The 18,172-nt window shown below is 51.6% G+C and overlaps 2 non-coding genes and 1 pseudogene across 2 annotated transcripts; all 3 read right to left on the reverse strand.

The window, feature by feature from the left end:
• Positions 1 to 5,225: 5,225 nt before the first annotated feature.
• On the reverse strand, positions 5,226 to 12,932 carry LOC145999084 (large subunit ribosomal RNA; annotated as a pseudogene).
• A 659-nt stretch (positions 12,933 to 13,591) lies between these two features.
• Positions 13,592 to 13,743, reverse strand: LOC145999080 (5.8S ribosomal RNA). The gene has a single exon (XR_014443361.1). It is a non-coding gene; the product is annotated as a 5.8S ribosomal RNA (ribosomal RNA).
• Positions 13,744 to 14,022: 279 nt separating this feature from the next.
• Positions 14,023 to 15,853, reverse strand: LOC145999083 (small subunit ribosomal RNA). Its single transcript, XR_014443364.1, has one exon. It is a non-coding gene; the product is annotated as a small subunit ribosomal RNA (ribosomal RNA).
• Between the last annotated feature and the right edge of the window lie 2,319 nt (positions 15,854 to 18,172).

An 18,172-nucleotide genomic window follows, 5' to 3' on the forward strand; every position in this document is an offset into this window, starting at 1 on the left:
TCGGCTTTTGCTCCAGAGATTGCCGTTAAAGGCAAAAATTCTGGGACAATAAAGCTTCCCAAGAAACTTGTACAAGCAACATAATGTGGCATTGACACAATATCATCCTCCTCAGTTTTCTTCCCAGCTTGACTTTCTATTCGGCTTTTGCTCCAGAGATTGCCGTTAAAGGCAAAAATTCTGGGACAATAAAGCTTCCCAAGAAACTTGTACAAGCAACATAATGTGGCATTGACACAATATCATCCTTCTCAGTTTTCTTCCCAGCTTGACTTTCTATTCGGCTTTTGCTCCAGAGATTGCCGTTAAAGGCAAAAATTCTGGGACAATAAAGCTTCCCAAGAAACTTGTACAAGCAACATAATGTGGCATTGACACAATATCATCCTCCTCAGTTTTCTTCCCAGCTTGACTTTCTATTCGGCTTTTGCTCCAGAGATTGCCGTTAAAGGCAAAAATTCTGGGACAATAAAGCTTCCCAAGAAACTTGTACAAGCAACATAATGTGGCATTGACACAATATCATCCTCCTCAGTTTTCTTCCCAGCTTGACTTTCTATTCGGCTTTTGCTCCAGAGATTGCCGTTAAAGGCAGAAAATAATCTGGGAGAATAGAGCTCCCGAAGAAACTTGTACAAGCAACATAATGTGGCAGTGACACAATATCATCCTCCTTTGTTTTCTTCCCAGCTTGGCTTTCTGTTCGGCTTTTGCTCCATAGATTACCGTTAAAGGTAAAAGTTCTGGGTGAATGAAGCTTCCCAGCTTGACTTTCTATTCGGCTTTTGCTCCAGAGATTGCCGTTAAAGGGAAAAAATAATCTGGGAGAATAAAGCTTCCCAAGAAACTTGTACAAGCAACGCAATGTGGCAGTGACACAATATCATCCTCCTCTGTTTTCTTCCCAGCTTTACAATCTATTCGGCTTTTGCTCCAGAGATTGCCGTTAAAGGCAAAAAATAATCTGGGAGAATAAACCTTCCCAAGAAACTTGTACAAGCAACGCAATGTGGCAGTGACACAATATCATCCACCTCTGTTTTCTTCCCAGCTTGAAATTCTATTCGGCTATTATATAGATACCGTCATAGAAAGGCTCAACATCAGGTTCCAAGGTGGCAGACTCACGCATTGCATTCATTCATGAATGCATATTTCCAAGTGCCTGTCACTTACTTTGTGGTATTTCACCGGCGGGCACCCGAAGGAGCCCTCACTTATGCTACACCTCGTGACGTCTCCCGACAGCGGCAGGCTAGAGTCAAGCTCAACAGGGCCTTCTTTCCCCGCCGCTGACATTCTCCAAGCGTTTGCTTTTGCTCCAGAGATTACAGTCAAAGGTAAAAGATCTGGGAGAATGAAGCTTCCCAGCTTGACTTTCTATTCGGCTTTTGCTCCAGAGATTGCCGTTAAAGGCAAAAATTCTGGGACAATAAAGCTTCCCAAGAAACTTGTACAAGCAACATAATGTGGCATTGACACAATATCATCCTCCTCAGTTTTCTTCCCAGCTTGACTTTCTATTCGGCTTTTGCTCCAGAGATTGCCGTTAAAGGCAAAAATTCTGGGACAATAAAGCTTCCCAAGAAACTTGTACAAGCAACATAATGTGGCATTGACACAATATCATCCTTCTCAGTTTTCTTCCCAGCTTGACTTTCTATTCGGCTTTTGCTCCAGAGATTGCCGTTAAAGGCAAAAATTCTGGGACAATAAAGCTTCCCAAGAAACTTGTACAAGCAACATAATGTGGCATTGACACAATATCATCCTCCTCAGTTTTCTTCCCAGCTTGACTTTCTATTCGGCTTTTGCTCCAGAGATTGCCGTTAAAGGCAAAAATTCTGGGACAATAAAGCTTCCCAAGAAACTTGTACAAGCAACATAATGTGGCATTGACACAATATCATCCTCCTCAGTTTTCTTCCCAGCTTGACTTTCTATTCGGCTTTTGCTCCAGAGATTGCCGTCAAAGGCAAAAAAAATTCTGGGACAATAAAGCTTCCCAAGAAACTTGTACAAGCAAGGCAATGTGGCATTGACACAATATCATCCTCCTCAGTTTTCTTCCCAGCTTGACTTTCTATTCGGCTTTTGCTCCAGTGATTACAGTCAAAGTTAAAAGTTCTGGGAGAATAAAGCTTCCCAGCTTGACTTTCTATTCGGCTTTTGCTCCAGAGATTACAGTCAAAGGTAAAAGATCTGGGAGAATGTAGCTTCCCAGCTTGACTTTCCATTCGGCTTTTGCTCCAGAGATTACAGTCAAAGGCAAAAATTCTGGGAGAATGGATCTTCCCAACAAACATCTACAAGCACCGCAATGTGGCAAAGGCACACAAATCTGCTTCTCTGTTTTCTTCCCAGCTTGACTTTCTATACGGGTTTTGCTCCACACATTACCGTTAAAAGTAAAGTTGCTGGGTGAATAAAACTTCTCCACAAACTTCTCCCCGCACAGCATTCGTATGGGTTTGCGACTCTGCGAAGCACCATCAACACAGGAGGTGTGAGCGTTAACCAAACATTGCATTCATTCATGCACTTTCATTAAATGCGACTAGAGTCTTAAGCTCAATCAACCGATATACGGTTGAATGCTGGCCGGCACAAGTGCCGGTCAATTTCAATCATTATTAACGTGCTTTTGGTCCGGTGCTCTACAGTTAAGCTCAACCTAACTGCACAAGACACCTCTATCTGCCGGCACATTTACAAGTGCCGGTCAATTTCCAGTGCTCTACAGCGAGCTAAACTGGGATACATGTCTTTTGGTCGGCTGGGTCGTCGGGCAACCAAGTCACCCTGAAAACCCCAAGTCCAGCTATCCGCCACATGCTGGAAGCCCCGGCGACCGACACTTGCGTGCCGGCCGCCGGTTTGGGAGTCCTCCCCCAGCCGGCCGAAACCGGCCGGGGTCTGGACTCCCGGCGAATGCCCCGAGGGGGCATCCTTAAAGAGACAGACAGAAACCGCCGGGTGCCGTGAAACCGACATCACGATCTCCGCGCGGATCTGTTCTTAGCAAGTACCCATCTTAGCACCAAGTAAACTGGTAACTGCGGGAGAATAATTTTCCCCCGCGTCGGTGCTGAGCATTACTCGGATGTGACTCTCCACGTCACTGGCGTCAGCTCGATGTGAAGGCGGTGAGCTACGGAAGATTGCCGACGAGTTCCAGGGCATACTTGAATGCAGCCAACTCAAGCTCCTATTATATAGGTCCCGTCCTCGAAGGCTCGATTCAAGGAGGCAGGCACACACGTGCCGACTAGAGTCTCAAGCTCCGCAAGTGTATGTCTTGAAGACGACACTCTCTTCAGCCCAGCACTCGGCTACCCTGCACCGATTGCTATTCATTGCAGAATCATCCGCATTCTCCTACCTCCGCCAAGCACCATCAACGCCAATTTCCAGTGCTCTACAACAAGAGCGGACCGTCGGGATCGGTGGTATTTCACCGGCGGGCACCCGAAGGAGCCCTCACTTATGCTACACCTCGTCACGTCTCCCGACAGCGGCAGGCTAGAGTCAAGCTCAACAGGGACTTCCTTCGCCGCCGCTGACATTCTCCATGCCTTTCTGCACTCCCAGGTTAACCTGGGTTGTCAGTCTTTTGGTCGGCTGGGTTGTAGGGTCCCGTGCCGTACACGGACCCAAAAACCCCAAGTCCAGCTATCCGCCACATGCTGGAAGCCCCGGCGACCGATACATGCGTGAAGGCCGCCGGTTTGGGAGTCCTCCCCCGGCCGGCCGAAACCGGCCGGGGTCTGGACTCCCGGCGCATGCCCCCGAGGGGGCATGCTTAAAGAGACGGACAGAAACCGCCGGGTGCCGTGAAACCGACATCACGAACTCCGCGCGGATCTGTTCTTAGCAAGTACCCATCTTGCTTGCAGTGGCTCACCTTGGTCGGCCAACTGCATTCGTTTAAGATGCTTGGCAGGCATCGATCTTTCCTGCGAGAGTGCGGATTTTCTCGCTTTCAGCAAGTGCTCAAACCTTGCTTGCAGTGGCTCACCTTGGTCGGCCAACTGCATTCGTTTAAGATGCTTGGCAGGCATCGGTCTTTCTTGCGAGAGTGCGGATTCTCTCAATTTCAGCAAGTGCTCAAATCTGGTTCCAACGACGATAGGGATGACAGAACCAAACCTCTCCGCGAGTGGCCTTTCGCAAAGAAGGCGAGGATTTTTGGGCCACCTACAGCATACATCGTACCACCTACCAAGGGCCCCTCGGCGGCACGGAATAGTGAGGAACGCTTACTTCCACCGTCACCCTACCAAAGTTGGACCCTCATTTGGCACATACTTGAATTTGGCCAACTCAAGCTCCTATTATATAGGTCCCGTCCTCGAAGGCCGACTAGAATGTAAAGCATTTGGGCGGCTGGGTTATAGGTACAACGCAATCTGTTCCCCACAAACCCCAAGTCCGGCTATACGCCACATGCCGGAAGCCCCATCGGCCGCATGCCGGCCGATGGATTGGGGATCGCCCTTATTGGTAAGGGTGACCCCCATGGGAAGGCCCAGAAGGCCTTCCTAAGTGTCCACCGCCGTGTAGAGTCACATCCGAGGAATGGACAGCACCAAGCCGACCAACCGAAGCGCCTCCGAATGCTCGCCGATCTCCAACCAAACGTTGGGACCGCCGAGCCGGAGAAGGGAGAGCTCTCTTCGCTCCCCCGCGCCGGTGATGTGCTCCTGGCAGGAACCGGGCAGTATATCGCCTCCTCAAGTTTCTATTATATAGATACCGTCATAGAAAGGCTCAACATCAGGTTCCAAGGTGGCAGACTCACGCATTGCATTCATTCATGAATGCACATTTCCAAGTGCCTGTCACCTACTTCGTGGTATTTCACCGGCGGGCACCCGAAGGAGCCCTCCCAATTATGCTACACCTCGTCACGTCTCCCGACAGCGGCAAGCTAGAGTCAAGCTCAACAGGGACTTCCTTCCCCGCCGATGACATCCTCCATGCCTTTCTGCACTCCCAGGTTAACCTGGGTTGTCAGTCTTTTGGTCGGCTGGGTGATAAACCCCAAGTCCAGCTATCCGCCACCTGCTGGAAGCCCCGGTCCGCAGCACCAGTTAAGGTGCCGGCTGCCGGTTTTGGGTGTCCTCCCCCGGTCGAAACTGGGGTCTGGACTCCCGGCGGAGGTCCCCGGAGGGACCTCCTGAAAGAGAATAGGATTGATTTTCAGGTGCCGTGCAGCCGACAGCACGAACCTGCAAGCGAGGGCTGCCTTTCAACGGGTCGCCACCGTACGGAGGCTTCACCGCTCACGACGCCCCGCCAGATACTCAAGTCGTCTACGAGTGGTTCAGGGTCCCAACTTCCGAGTGTTTGATTACCCCTTGAATCCCCATCTAGAATCCCAAAGACCTCGGTCAGTGGGGCAAGTGGGCGGAGTCTCGATGGCACTGCTCGCGGGGAGCCTCACCCCCCCGAGAGGAGGAGGTGGTTGCTGGCTCCCCGCCTTACCGGTCCCCGGCGAGGGGGTCCAGCGTTGGTGGTTCTGCCTTTCAGAGTGCAGGGACCCACGGTCACGCAGCTCCGGGCACGGCTTCGGCCTTAGAGGCGTTCAGGCTTCAGCCGTCGGACGTAGCTTCGCGCCAAGGTTCGATCGAACCGGCGCGGTACCATTGGTCCGAACCTGGTGTTCCTCTCGTACTGACCGGGATTACCTTGGCCGCGTTCCAAACGCCAGGAGGATAAAACTAACCTGTCTCGCGACGGTCTAAACCCAGCTCACGTTCCTTGTTGGTTGGTGAACAATCATACGCTCGGGGAGCGCTGCGTCCCCACGGTAAGAAGAGCCGACATCGAAGGATCAAAAAGCCGCGTCGCTATGAACGCTTGGCGGCCACGAGCCAGTTATCCCTGTGGTAACTTTTCTGTCACCTCCCGCCGAAGATCCTTCGGACGGGGAGGATCGATAGGCCCCGGTTTCCCGGGTCCCACCCGTACTGAGGGTGCGGATCAGGGCGGCTTTTGCCCTTTCGCTCTACCCGAGGTTTCTGGCCTCGGTGAGCCGCCCTTAGGACACCTGCGTTATCCTTTGACAGATGTTCCGCCCCAGACGAACTCCCCGCCTGCCGTTGTCCCCGGATCGGGTCGGCCCCTTGGCCGGTCCGCACGCGAGGCACGGCCGGCCGGTGGGGCCTTGGTTCGTGAAAGGCGTGCGACGAGGCCGGAGCCCCGACGCCCGCGTCCCGCCCAACCGGGTGAGTCGGGAAACCGTGAGAGTAGTGGTATTTCACCGGCGGGCACCCGAAGGAGCCCTCCCACTTATGCTACACCTCGTCACGTCTCCCGACAGCGGCAGACTAGAGTCAAGCTCAACAGGGTCTTCTTTCCCCGCTGACATTCTCCAAGCCCGTTCCCTTGGCTGTGGTTTCGCTAGACAGTAGGTAGGGACAGGAAGGGATACGGAGCGACGATCCTCCGCCTCCACTCGCCACTCTCACTTTTAGTACCCTCTCACTCAGTTCTTCTTCCTTGATCTTTCCTGAGTGAAGTAACCGTATCCCAGAGTAGGATATAGGATTAGCTTGGTTATGGGTAGGTCGGAAGGTACATAAGAAAGAAGAGGCAAGTGCTCTGAAGTCTTGGTTCCTAAAATTTAAAACCAAGACGTTTTTTTTTTTTTGAGATTTATGATATTGTGAAATTAGTAGCTTCGAATAAACAAGATATAAAATATAAAATACATATAACTTAGAAATAATAGATAAAATATGAATAAGAATATAAAAGATAGAAAAGATAGAAAAAGATATTAGAGGAATCCTTAGATCCCATAGATAATAAAATAATGGCACTTGATAGCTAAATAATTCTTTGATTCGAAAAAAAAAAAAAAATGTTGATGTTTATAAAGAATTTTAATGAAGAGACATCCCCGAAGAATAGGGAGTTCTCAAGCTTCTTCTTCTATCTTCAATCTCAGCCAGTCCTGAGTCAGTGATCCATCTCTGGTTGTCCCCTCAATGCCTTGATGTAGTAGGTTCTTCTGTTGATACAAGTTGGGCCATCTTCATAATATCTTAAGTCCTTGGAATGTTTCTGTCTGTCGGGTTTCCGCTCTCCTCGTTGAATAGCTGCTAATCTTTCACTGCGCCTGGTATTTATGCTGCTGGTCCGACCTTTATTATCGTCGTTTATAGGTATTAGAGACTTAGGTTGATGCCTATATGATTCTTCTTCTCTTAGAGAAATTTCTCCAGCCAGTCTATTTACAGTTTCCAGAACTATCCGATCCTGTAAATGTTGTTTCCATTTAAGGGTTGTAAGTCTTTTACGCAATCCGATTATCATTTGATCATTATGTTGCTTACAACTCAATAGAGAGTGGTCAGGTGTGTCACTAACTCTGCACTCTTCACATAAATCATCCTGTCTCATCTTGAATCTTTTTAAGTACTCTCCGTATGGTCCATGACCAGTGACATAATGAACGAATCCTTTAGTTGGTGAGAAGTCGCCTCTTTTCAATTTCCAGTTTACATCCGGAAAGACCTCCCTTACACGTACGGAACTTTGGGATGTTGCCCACTCCTGTTGCCATTTATTCCATACAACTGCATCTATTTCATTTCTAGTTTTAACATTAATGCCAACTAGGGCTTCCAATCTATCATTGCGTCCTTTCTTCAGCCAGTACCTGGCAGCCAAGCGTAAAATTTCCAAATCTAATGGTAGATCTCCAAAAATAACTATTAGTGCGATGGTTGGAGTAGTTCTGAAAGCACCAAGAATTCTTAAGAGAACATTCCTTTGTATAGCCCTTAGCTTAGTCCTGGTCTGCACTTGTTGCGTGGTATCTGCCCACACAGACGCTGCATAGCCAACTATGGGGAGAAAGATTCTTTGATAGTATAAGCATGAAAGATTGTATGGGATCTTCCAGGCCTCATTTCCCATGCTTAATATATTATGGAGTGCTGTTTTTGCCTTAGCCAAGGCTCCAATTGCGTGTGAGCTAAATCTCGTACCCTGGTCAATATCTACTCCTAGATAACGGATTTTCTCCACGCACTTGATGGTAAGATCGTGATGTTTGATAATTGGGTTCCTTGCCATTCTTCCTTTAAGCAGGATAGCATTGCTTTTATGTTTAGCAATTATCATCTTGGAATCTACCGCCCATCGAGCCACAATACTCAGGGCCACTGAAGCTTTCCGTTCTAAGTCTCTTCGATTTCCAGCATCGACCAGTATAAAGAGGTCATCTGCATATGCTGTGACCTGTAATACGGTTCTTTCCTTGTTAAGTTCTTTAAGTAACGGCTCAAGAGTAAGATTCCATAATATAGGGCCCAATACTGACCCCTGTGGACATCCCTTATTTGTATGTCGCGAGACTTCCTCACTGCCATAATTAAATCTTATAGTTCTCTCACTCAGATAACTAGCAATAATTCCATAAATGGCACCCGGGACCCGTATGTCTCTTAAGACCTTCAAGACATACGGCCACCACATGTTGTCGAATGCGCCACTAATATCCAAGGCAATACCGATTATGTATTTGGAAGTAGTTGAGGTAACCTTTTGTATAACATTGTTAATTGCATCCTCAGCAGAGGTCCCTCGTCTGAATCCGTATTGCCTGTCCGATTGCTCCAACAGAGTTATTCTTTCATTTAGTCTGACAGCTATGAGCCTCTCTAATATTTTGCTAACGTTATCTAACAAGCAAATGGGTCTGTATGTCTTGACCTCAGCGGGGTCTTTCTTCGCGTCCTTAGGGACAATAATTAGGTTTGCAGTTTTCCATTTGGCCGGAAACTGGCCTTGGGCAAGACACTGGTTGAAAATAGTTTGTAGCGGTTGTAGCAAATCATTCTTAAGAATTTTCAGTACCTCGTTGACTATACCATCAGGTCCGGGAGCCTTTCCACACTTTAGTGTGTCTATGATGTTTGCAATTTCCTCTTTAGCAAAAGGCATTATGGGAATATTATTATCATATGGTATGTTCATGTTTTCTCTGATTTCAGATTGTGCTATAGAGTCCTCCGATTCCTTATCAAGTGGTAGTAAAGCTTCCAGAAGATACCCCACGGTATCATTCCATGTTTCTGTGTAAGAGTTATCTTGCTTCTTCAAAGTAACTAGGTTCAGCTTATTTCGTATCTTCTTGGCGATGAACTTGTAGGGCCAGCTCCATGGATTCTTTAGGAGTTCTTGCTTAATTGACCTAGCCCATGTACTTAGTCGATATTGTTTGATGAGGTTGGTATATAACCATTTAGATTGTCTATACTTTTGAAGATAGAACTGTCGTTCTAGGTCCGATCTTGATTTTTGATAAAGTTTCCTCATTTTCCTTGTTGTGGTTCTACGTTTGAGTATGTAAACTGGGAAGATATTCTTCTTTATAGGTTTTAGTGAAGATGTAGTTGTCACATTAATTGCATAATCGAGTGCAGTAATTAAAATCCGAGTATTTTCTTCCAGTTGAATTCCCTCACGTACTGGATTTAACTGCAATTTGTTATCAAAGTGCATTCTAATCAAATTGCGTTCCACCTCACTCCAATTTCTTTTTATTTTCCTCTTAAGTTCATCTGTGTGGGTATCAATACCTATTCTTTGTGATCTGTAATTAATGTTATAGCCGATTGTGTTGTGATCGCTTTCGGTGAGATCATTAACCCACCAGTTCTCAACGTGGGACTTTCCCATCTGATTAGATAGGGTGATATCTATGTTCGATTTACACCCATATTTATTGGAAAATGTTGTTATTGAAGATTCCACATTTAACACAAAGAGATTCCATGTGTCAATAAACTCCTCAAGCATCAGCCCTCTGTCATCTGTCTCTCCACTGTACCACAAATCTGATTTTGCGTTTGAGTCCATGGCGATTAGAATTCGGTTATTTGAGGCTGTCGATAAAGCATCTGCTATAATATCCAAGTATGGAGATAGTTGGTCTTTAAATTGACAGTAACAATTAATAAGAGTCCATGTATCGTCTCCCAACCTCACATCCAACACCACACAGTGCGAGGTTGATAAATTTTGGTGCCACAGAATATCAAGTCAGCAGTCAGAGGGGGTCGGTCGCGGGGGTCGGGTCAATACACAAGCAACATGTAGCGTACCTCAACTTGTTTTGGTAGGGACAGAGGGAATCTCGTTAATCCATTCATGCGCGTCACTAATTGGATGACGAGGCATTTGGCTACCTTAAGAGAGTCATAGTTACTCCCGCCGTTTACCCGCGCTTCCCTGAATTTCTTCAGCGCGACATTCAGAGCACTGGGCAGAAATCACATCCCGTCAACACCCTCTCGGGCTGCTTTGTTTTAATTAAACAGTCGGATTCCCCTGGTCCGTGCCGGTTCTGAGTCGACCGTTCGTCGGCGGCCGACTCGAGGGGAGGCACGTTCCCCCCGGCGCCCCCGAGGGGGGCAAGGGGTTCGGTGCGTTCCCCTCAGAGAGCCCAGGGACGCTCGCGGAAGTCCGACGCGCGGTCCACGCTCGGGACGAGCAGGAGCCCGCCCCTCGCGAAGACCCACGCCGGACCGAACCCGCGGTGGCCCCCCGGGCCCCGACCGGCCCCGGTCCCCAGAGCCAATCCTTGTTCCGAAGGTACGGATCCAGATTGCCGACTTCCCTTACCCACATTAGTCTATCGTCAAGAGGCTCTTTACCTCGGAGGCCAGATGCGGATTCGGGTACGGCCAGGCCTCGGGACTCTGCTGCGCTGTTCCCACCAAGATTTTCAAGGTCCGACGGGCACCCGGGGAAACCGCACCCAACTACGGTTCTCTTAGCTTTCCCCAGTGTCCCCTTCTCCTTCTGGGAAGATTCCGGGGAGCGTAGGGGATCGCTCTGACAGAACAGACAACTCTGCCCCCGGGACCCGACGGATTCTCCTGGTGCCACCAGTTACCTGGACTTACGGACTTCGAGGGAACCCGCGACGCACTCCCGGTCCCGAGACGCGGCGGAGGGCTGGATACCCCACTTCCCTTTCGACCGCGGCCGAGACGCCGGCGCATCGCGCTAACCACTACACCCGAAGGTGCGGCGGAAAGTCGCGAAACTGACCCGACGCATCGGTGGGAGTTCTCCGCGGTCTAAGGACCGGCTCACCCGCCTGCAACTGCTGTTGACGCGGAACCCTTCTCCACGTCTGACCTCAGCGAGGTCTCATCAGATTATTTGCTACTACCACCAAGATCTGCAACGACGGCGGCTCCAGGCAGGCTCGCGCCCAGACCCTTCCACGCTCACCGCCGCGCCCTCCTACTCACCGCCGCGTCATTCTTACATCGTTGCCAATGTTAATACATTGCGGCGGCGGCCGGGTATAGGCACGACGCTCGATTGCCATCCATTTTCAGGGCCGGTTGCTTCGGCAGGTGAGTCGTTACACACTCCTTAGCGGATGCCGACTTCCATGGCCACCGCCCTGCTGTCTTGAGCAACCGACGCCTTTCATGGTTTGAGCAGCGTCGATTCAGGCGCCTTAACCCGGCGTTTGGTTCATCCCACAGCGCCAGTCCTGCTTACCAGGAGCGGCCCACTGAGCACTCGGGTCCTCAAAAGAAGGCCCCGCTTCGCCCTAGGGGCAAGCGGGACCTCCATCCCGTTCAGAGTTTGAGAGTGGGTCGAGGCCGTTTCGGCCCCGAGGCCCCCGGTCATTCGCTTTACCGGGATGGACCCCCCTTGCGAGCGCCAGCTGTCCTGAGGGACACTTCGGAGGGAACCAGCTACTAGACGGTTCGATTGGCCTTTCGCCACTATGCTTAGCTCAGACGGTCGATTTGCACGTCAGAGGCGGTTCGGACTTCCACCAGGGTTTCCCCTGGATTCGTCCTGGCCGAGCATAGTTCACCATCTTTCGGGTCCCAGCGAGTGGGCTCTTAGGTACGATCCCCGCACCCGGAGGTGGGGGATCGCCCCGGGACTGCGCGAGGGCCCTTCGTTGAGCGACTCCGGGTCACCTCGATCGTCCCAGTCGCTTTGACTGCGCCTTCGGGTTTAGTGATTCCCTTAGACTCGCCCACGCGCTAGACTCCTTGGTCCGTGTTTCAAGACGGGTCGGATGGGCCACTCGTTGAACACCGCACGGGCCCGGAGCTCACAGTACGACCCCCGCGAAACCCCCGGACGAGCGGGGGACGGGGGGACACTGCCAGGCACGCCGCATTGCTGCGACCTCTACGCCTTCCGCCTAAAAACGGCGGCGGATCCCCAGGCCTGCCCGTGAGCCGTCGGGTTCCGTCCGGGTCACCGGGGGTTCTCCGGACGAGCCGGAGAGCTCCACCCCAGGCCCTTCGGACGGATCCCAACGAGCCGCGGTGCCCTACCGGGCGCGGAATGAAGGGGGACCGTCCCGGACGCACCCTCGCAGACGGGAAGTCCCCAAGGAAGGGGACCACCCCGCTCGGGGGCCGGAGACTTGGTCCTTAACCCTTGAATCACCTTCCCCCATCGAACTCTCGAGCTCCATCCGTTTGACCCCCAGGCGGTTTCACGTACTCTTGAACTCTCTCTTCAAAGTTCTTTTCAACTTTCCCTCGCGGTACTTGTTCGCTATCGGTCTCGTGGTCATATTTAGCCTTAGGAGGAATCTACCTCCCACTTAGGGATGCATTCCAGAGCATCCCGAATCCTTGGGAAGGCGCCCAGCCCGACTCGGCAAGGCGGAGGTTCGCACGGGCCTAGCACCCTCTGTGGGATGTTGGTCCTTTCAAGTTACACTTAGAACCTCCCGCCGAGCGGGATTTACGGACGCTCCCTTCCACCAAATCGCCCGCCGGCTCGGATGACCGTGCCGGAGGCTTGGGTGGCGGGCTTCTCCCTTTTCGCTCGCGGCTACCGAGGGAATCATTGTTATTTTCTTTTCCTCCGCATATTGATATGCTTAAATCGTGCGGGTGGTCAACCCTGAGTCGAGGTCGGGTGCTAACTTTAAATTGCGGTTTCCTAGGAGGTCCGAGGGATCTTCCTCGTCGCCCAACGTAGGTCCTCCCGTCTGGACGGTAGGGCGGCTCTCGAGCTTCGGTGGAAACCTCTAAAGTTAACCGAGCTCTCCTTCCGCGCGAACCGAACGGACGGGCTCTTCCACGCGTCCGTGGACGACTGTTGGAAACTTTCCCTGCGTTCAACGCGAGGCACCCGCCCGAACGAAACTGAGTCGTCCGGCCGGCTCTCCCACCCCACGTCTTTCCAAACTTTGGAAATTTAACCTTCCGAGCATCCGAGTGGTCCAGCCACAATGTCCGAAGAAGCCTACATCCCGATCACCGGCGAGCAACGAGTTGCTCGCCCCGGACATGCTCGGAAAGCTGCTTCCGGGATACGGACTGCTCCGGGATCACCCCGCTCCTTCGAGGCCCCTTCCACGCACGCGCGGATCCGTAGACCGGTCTTTCCACTTCTTGTACTAGAATGGAGTCCTCCGAGAAGACGACCTCAAGGCCGACTCCCGATGATCCTGTTTCGGATTCGACCTCGCGACCGCTCTTACCTCGCTGAGAGAGAGGCGGCCGCGAGACTTTCGTGGCGTGCTGTTACACGCGCTGTGCTCGCAAGAGCACGTGTGTCATTTAGAAACTTCCGACACTCAACCAGGACCGACCCAGGTAAAGACCCGGGCCGCAATGTGCATTCGAAACCGTCGATGCTCTCTGTTTTGCAGATCGCAAATTGACTCGCAGCTAGCTGCGTTCTTCATCGACCCACGAGCCAAGTGATCCCCCGCCTGGGGTTGTTTGTGGTTTGCTGAAGTGCGACAGGTCGCACTTCGGCGGAATCATGTGTCTGTTCATCGGGAAGCGCCCTCGCGAGCCTCCCCGGATGATACCTACCCCCCCGTCTCCAAGGCCTCGAGACGGGGTTCGGGTGCATGTTTTAGCGGGGCGATACCTTTAAAGGTCGAGTCTCACCTACCCCTTTGAAACTACCATCCGCCGGCTCCGGGAGTTTTAGTCCCCCCTTCGACGCACTCGCGGATGGAAGACAAGGTGAAGAAGCGGATATACCGTACGGTAATGATCCTTGGGCAGGTTCTCCTACCCAAACCTTGTTACGACTTTTGCTTCCTCTAAGTGACCAGGTTCGGCCGTCTTCCCGACGGTTCCTGCGGAAGGTGGAACCCCCGCAGGGCGCCGGTCCAAAGGCCTCACCGTATCACTCGATCGGATGCATCGACGGGCGGTGTGCACAAAGGGCAGGGACTCGATCAACGCGAGCTGATGACTCGCGCTTACTGGGCATTCCTCGTTCGCGGGGAATAATTGCAATCCCCGGTCCCTATCACGAAGGAGGTTCAGCGGTTACCCGTACCTCTCGGCAGGGGAAGACGCGTTGTCTCCTTCAGTGTGACGCGCGTGCGGCCCAGGGCATCGAAGGGCATCACTGACCTGATTTAGCTCCCACTCTTGCTGCTTGCGACAACCGGTCCCTCTAAGAAGAGGTTTGATGCGCCGGGGGAACACATACCCCGACGCCTAGTTAATAGGCAGGAGTCTCGTTCGTTATCGCAATCAAGCAGACAAATCGCTCCACCAACTAAAATCGGCCATGCACCACCATCCACCGAATCACGAGAGAGCTCTCAATCTGTCAATCCTTGCGGTGTCCGGGCCTGGTAAGTTTGCCGTGTTGAGTCAAGTTGAGCCGCACGTCCCACGCCTTGTGGTGCCCTTCCGTCAATTCCTTTAAGTTTCAGCTTTGCAACCATACTCCCCCCGGAACCCGAAATCTCAGGTTTCCCGGGGGCTGCGCGCACGGTGTTCTTGAACCTTGCGCATCGCTGGATGGCATCGTTTATGGTTAGAACTAGGGCGGTATCTAATCGCCTTCGAACCTCTAACTTTCGTTCTTGATTAATGAAGACATTCTTGGCAAATGCTTTCGCTGTAGGTAGTCTTGCGAGGATCCTAGAATTTCACCTCTCCCCTCGCAATACTCAAGCCCCCGTCAATCCCTTTTAATCATTACCTCTGGTTCGAAAACCAACAGAGAGAACCGAGGTCCTGTTCCATTATTCCATGCAAGGAGCATCCAGGCGAATAGCCTGCTTTGAGCACTTTAATTTGTTCAAAGTAAACGTCCCGGAATCCCCCGGTCCACTCGGTGAAGAGCAGACCGGGGAAACCGAGAAGACGTCCGGTACGGCCAGTTGAACGCCTGACGGCGAACCGACCGCCCGAGACCCAGATCCAACTACGAGCTTTTTAACCGCAGCAACTTTAGTATACGCTATCGGAGCTGGACTTACCGCGTCTGCTGGCACCAGACTTGCACTCCGATAGGTTCACCCAACTGTTTAGGGTGGATCCATTCCGATTACGGGGCCTCGGATGAGTCCCGCATCGTTATTTTTCGTCACTACCTCCCCGTGCCGGGAGTGGGTAATTTGCGTGCCTGCTGCCTTCCATAGATGTGGTAGCCGTTTCTCAGGCTCCCTCTCCGGAATCGAACCCTGATTCCCCGTTACCCGTAATCACCATGGTGGGCCAATAACCCACCATCCACAGTGTGATGAGGCAGACATTTGATAGATGCGTCGCCGGTGCTTGACCGTGCGATCTGCCTAGAGGTTACTTAGAGTCACCAAATGAGTCGGCCCGCAGAAGCGGACCGTTTGGTCTTTTGAATGGTAACGGCACCCCGTCCGGTTGCCCGGCCGGAGACACCGTGAGCATGTATTAGCTCTGGAATTGCCACAGGTATCCAAGTAGGATGCGTACGATCTAAGGAACCATAACTGATGTAATGAGCCATTCGCGGTTTCACTTTGGTAAAGTCTGTACTGAGACATGCATGGCTTAGGCTTTGAGACGAGCATATGACTACTGGCAGGATCAACCAGGGTACGGTGCATACGGTGCGTATGCAGCACTCGCGCTAGGCAGAGTGCCATGTTTTAAGCGAGGAAAGCGGCTCGCCACTAACTTAGGCAACGCAACACTGACGCTTGAAGAACGACAGGTTACACCGCTTTCCAGAAAACACAACTCCCACTACTTCGGTTACAGGTCTACGTAGTTCCACTTTCTTTAAAGCTGGAAACTTCGAGACGTTCGTTTGCGCGCGGGAACGGCGAACCGACTTCTTCGATTGGCACCGTGCCCGCGTTCTGGTTCTGTTCCTTGCCTGGGAGGCTGGGAGCTCCCAGCGAACAGCCGTGCCTGTACGGCAACAGGCAGCCACTCAAGACGGCGCTCCGGAGAACGCACGCTTCGACGGACACCCGTACTAAGTTCTCGGGAACCTTCGGGTTTAGGTTGTCTCGCCACGGAGGCTGGCACGTACGCTGCTTTCCTTCGGTGCAGGCTTCGACTTAGAGTCGTTCGGTCGAGCCGGAGTTCCCGAAGTAAGCAGAGCGGACGGGTCAACTTCAGAAACGATGCAACGCAAACCGGAGAAGGCATCGCCGTCACCGGGAGAGAAAAGAGAGAGCTAGCTTGCTTTCCCTTGGTGCAGGTTTCATCCTAGAGTCGTTCGGATGAACCGGAGTTACCAAGGGAGGCAAGCGAACACCGGTCGGGTACCTTGTGTCACTTCCCGCTAACCGAAATGTGAAAAAGTAGCTCACTATCCCACCCACCCTCTACCTAGAGTCGTTTGGAAGAGAGGAGGTGGGCGAGTTACCGTCAAAACGTCGGCGTTCCTTGCTTTCCCACGGTGCAGGCTTCAACCTAGTTTCTTTTAGGATGAGCCGGAGTTCCCGAGGTAGGCAATCGCCGGCGATTGACGTCTCGTCACTTCTCGGCAGCGAGGGCTGACAAAATGAATTGCTTTAACTCGGTGCAGGCTTCATCCTACATTCGTTCGGATGAGCCGGAGTTCCCGAGGTGGGCAAGTACTCCCGCAGGACAGGTTCTCTTAACTCGCTAGGCTTCCGACGGTTGACGTTTTAGCTTGCTTTCCCTCAGAGTGCTCAGCCTAGAGACGTTCGGAAGAACAGAGGTAGGCAAGTTATCCGCTTGAGAGGCACCTTGATTTGACATGCCATGCTTAACCTCGGTGCAGGCTTCAACCTAGAGTCGTTCGGATGAGCCGGAGTTCCCGAAGTAAGCTAAGCTTCCCCACTAGGGTGGGTAAGTCAATTCAAGGTGTCTGATGCTCAACCTACATGCGTTCGGAAGAACACAAACGGTTACGTCACGTGTCGGAGGCGAACCACAGTGTACGAGGGCTGACAAGTTAGTAGCAACAAACTTGGTTCAGGTTAAACCAGTCTTCCAAGGAAGGCTACCTTCCCGCTTGCGCGGCTCTGTCACTTACTCGTACACGGCGCAGAAACAAAGATGGGCGCCGTGAATTTTCCGAAAACTATGAATACAGCAATGCTTTTCGGAAAACAATTCGAACCCCAACATCCCCCGTGAGTGGGGTTGCCTTTGAACGCATAGCTAACGTTCGCTTCGGGTCTCATCCGAGAGGATGATCCCTACTCCATCCACGAAATTGCAACCGGCGGTTGACCGACAGTGAAGGCATTGATACCGATTGGTATACCTACCTCCCCGGTTGCTTGCGTGGCGGGTGAGCAGTTGGGTTCGAATTAGACTAGATGCCTGAACCGAGGTCCATGCACCTCTGAGGTGGTTGCTTCACCTCAACGTGACTCGAGAGTGGGACAAGCTCACTGTATCGCCCTGTGCTCGCCACGTAATGCACAGGGCATCGCTCAAGAGCATGCATAGCAAGCACGAGAGCCACCATTCCCACCATATATCAATATGAATTGATTTACTCTTTTATAACCATGCAAACTTGCACCTCTATTGTTACATTAAGCAACAGATGCAAGCTCAAATAAAGTCAAAGAGTAGTAGCTTGGGAAAACTTTCCCTTTGCGACTACAGTCTTATGCTCATTGGTTGACGGTCTATGTACCGATATACGGTAAGAGACTGGGAAAGTAGTTCCATCTCATCGTGAATCGCAACCTGTGCAAAGGTGCTGTATCGCCCTGTGCTCGCCACGTAATGCACAGGGCATCGCTCAAGAGCATGCATAGCAAGCACGAGAGCCACCATTCCCACCATATATCAATATGAATTGATTTACTCTTTTATAACCATGCAAACTTGCACCTCGATCGTTACGTTTAGCAACAGATGAAAGCTCAAATAAAGTCAAAGAGTAGTAGCTTGGGAAAACTTTCCCTTTGCGACTAGAGTCT

This window comes from Lepisma saccharinum, chromosome 14 (genome assembly GCF_977018435.1).
Source record: "Lepisma saccharinum chromosome 14, izLepSacc3.1, whole genome shotgun sequence".
Classification (NCBI taxonomy): Eukaryota; Metazoa; Arthropoda; class Insecta; order Zygentoma; family Lepismatidae; genus Lepisma; species Lepisma saccharinum.